This window comes from Myotis davidii, unplaced genomic scaffold (assembly GCF_000327345.1).
Source record: "Myotis davidii unplaced genomic scaffold, ASM32734v1 scaffold575, whole genome shotgun sequence".
Classification (NCBI taxonomy): Eukaryota; Metazoa; Chordata; class Mammalia; order Chiroptera; family Vespertilionidae; genus Myotis; species Myotis davidii.
In genome coordinates, this window is record NW_006290306.1 from 6198435 (window position 1) to 6201568 (window position 3134).

A 3134-nucleotide genomic window follows, 5' to 3' on the forward strand; every position below is an offset into this window, starting at 1 on the left:
GGTGGCCCCACAATCAACAGATCTCAATCCAATTGAGCATTTGTGGGACGGAGTTAAAAGAGCCATCAGGCAGCTGGTTCCACGACCATCAAATCTCACAGAACTGGACAGTGCTATTCATCAGGCCTGGTGTCAGATTCCTCGCATCACCTTTCAACATCTCGTGGAATCAATGCCAAGAAGAATCACCGCAGTATTAAAGGCAAAAGGTGGCCCAACGAAGTACTGATGGAGTGGTCATAAAAATCTGGCCACTCAGTGTTTGTGTGTGTATCCATCCCACGTTCAAAGGCTGTTAAATCATGTTGTTTACCCATATCTTCAGAAAAAAATCACTACTACTGTCCTAGTAAACAACCTGCTTCCCTATTTATAATGGTCTGGCCCTCTAGCAACTTCAGAGTGAAATTATAGCTAATTTGCCTACAAACGTCAGGTGGTCATAATAATCTGGCCACTCAGTATATGTATATATATTATTAGTAAGTTTAACATATTACTAAGCATTAATCTTAATTTAGGCTAAGAGAAATGTAAAAAAAATTAGGTCGGATTAAAAGGCACATATACTGCAATCTTCAGAGTAAATTAAGATAGCTAGAGTGATTTTTTAAAAAAATATCCCCCTTTTGGGTTTTATTGCAGTATATTTCATATGCTATAAAATTCACTCATTTTAAGACTACAGCTCAATAATTCAGTTAATTCTTATAGCTATGTAACCATTGCCACAATTTAGTCCTACACTATTTCTATCACTCCCTCCTCCCCAAAACCTTTCAAGCCACTTGCAGTCAATCCCCACTTCCAGTACCCCTGCTCTCTTTCTATAAATTTCCTTTCCTAGACATTTTACGTAATTAAAATTATATAAAATGTGATCTTTGGCGTCTGATTTTTCACCAAGCATAAAGTTGCTAAGGTTGTAACATGTTTCAGTATTTCATTCCTTGTTAGTGCTGAATAGTATTCCATTGTATGAATATACCACATTTAGTTTATTCATTCACATCAGCTGAAGGATATTTTGAGCTGTTTCCAGTTTTTGTCTACTATGAGTAATGTTGCTATGAACATTTAGGTACAACCTTTTTGTGGACATATGCTTTCATTTTTCTTGGATAGATTTCTAGGAGTGGAAGTATTGAGTCATATGAAAAGTGCCTATTTTTCCTAAAGTGAAAATATCAATTATTATAAATTTCTGAATATGAAAATACTAGATGTGGAGTTAGGAATTCTTCATATGATCTCACGCTCTACCATTAACGAATATATGATGATTAAAGTGTTTGAGCAAAGCTTAGAACATTTAACTCCATGGAAGTTGATTGTAGATAAGGGAGATACAGATGACGTAGGATAAAAGCTACACCTTTTAAACGGAGACTGTCAAGGTGTATATAATGATTATACATAAGTGACATATAATACTAACCCTGAAATTTAATGGGTACCAAAGAGATAATAAAATGGAGAAGGGAAACCCCACAAAATTGAGTGTGGCTATTTAAATTAGTAATACTAAATACACATTTATATTAAATGTCTGGTATGTATGATTAATTACCATCAAGCAAAATAAAAGCTATACATGATGTACTCACCACTTATGTGTGCATGTTAAACATATATGCATGTACATATTTACAATAAACTTGATATATGTGAAAATATTTGCTAAATGAACATGTTAAATCTGTTGATTGATTATTAGCACTATCAGAAGGAATTCAATGTGTGAATGGATACACAATAGCATTTTCAAAAAGAGGAACCTCTCTTTGTTACAATACAATCTCAAAGTACAGATAAAATAAAATCATCCCAAGAGAAAAAATATTAAATCACCTAAAAATATTTTAATCTCAGGCTTTTTAGCCAAAATGTAGTCTGTATGAATCCAACATTTGTCATTTATCTATTGAAGAGAGCTCAGCAAAAAAAGTTGGTGGCTGCTTCTATTTGTCTTTTTAAGTCAAAATGCAGGCATTTTAAATATAAAGTGTTCTGAAAAACATGTTTGAAAGCCCAATGTCTGGGTCAAACACCAGACTGAATAAAGATATGCGAGTTTCATCACCACAGAGATAAGCTACATTGTAAATTTCTAAATTTATGGTTATCTCTCAGGAGTTGCTAACCTGAAATGGGCAAGAACCTTCAGAAGCTAGGTGGATCAGAGCAGGGGGTGCAGTGCTGGGGGTAGTGGTGATGAGAAAGAGTAATCAATGACAGGACCACTTCATTGTTCCTGTTTTCACAGAGCTGGGAAAAAGTCAGACTGCTTTGCATCTGATTTCATCTGTGCAGTTAGCTTGATAAACCAACTTAGAAGTACTGATCTGTAACGCAACATCAACCTCACAAAGTTATTTCACTTATCTACACTTTTATAAGATAAACTTCCCTGCCAAGAAAAACTATAAAAGCTAGATTTTTTAAAAAGTACCACTTCGAAAGCATAAACTAGGATAAGTAGGTCTCTAGGAGCTGAGGTGGAGAGCTACAGTCTTTCTTCCTCTGCTACAAGAAAAGGGACCACAACCAACTGATGTCCAGGTAAAACTCCTTTGGCAGATAGCTACTCCTCAACTAGGGCTCTTTTCTCAGTCGACAGAGGACATCAGCCTACAAGATGCTGGGCCGTACAAGGCCACAGATATTACTACTATTACCATCTCGGAAAATATTTGCCTTTTCCCCTTAACTAATGCTTCACCAAGACACCTAATCCATCAAGACACCTGAGAGATCAAAGTCAGCATGCAACAGTATTCTTAGAAGCGTCAAGATGTGCTATGTAAAAATATAAATGTTACAAAAGATAAATCTGGGCAAAGTCAAGAAATGAGTTTGTAAGTGGGCTAAACAGCTTCATTACTTAGGGGATGGTATTAAATACAAATAAAAATAAAACAAGAAAATTTGTTATGAAGTTCAAAAAGTAACTTAACTCTTACCAATTAATTTAATTTACATGCAAGAATGGTTTAGCAAATATTTTTAATCAACAGTCATTATGTCACAGAAAAGCAAAGGCGGATAAATGGATAGTAGGCGCAGTGCACAATGGTACACACACGAAAAGAAACAAATTATAAGCTCTTTCACAGTATTTCTCTTATCTCGTG

General features: G+C 35.1%; 1 protein-coding gene across 2 annotated transcripts in view; it reads right to left on the reverse strand.

Annotated features, from left to right (window-relative positions):
* The window catches only part of CUL3 (cullin 3), an 84010-nt gene that overhangs the window by 35398 nt on the left and 45478 nt on the right, over positions 1–3134 (reverse strand). The window lies entirely within an intron of this gene.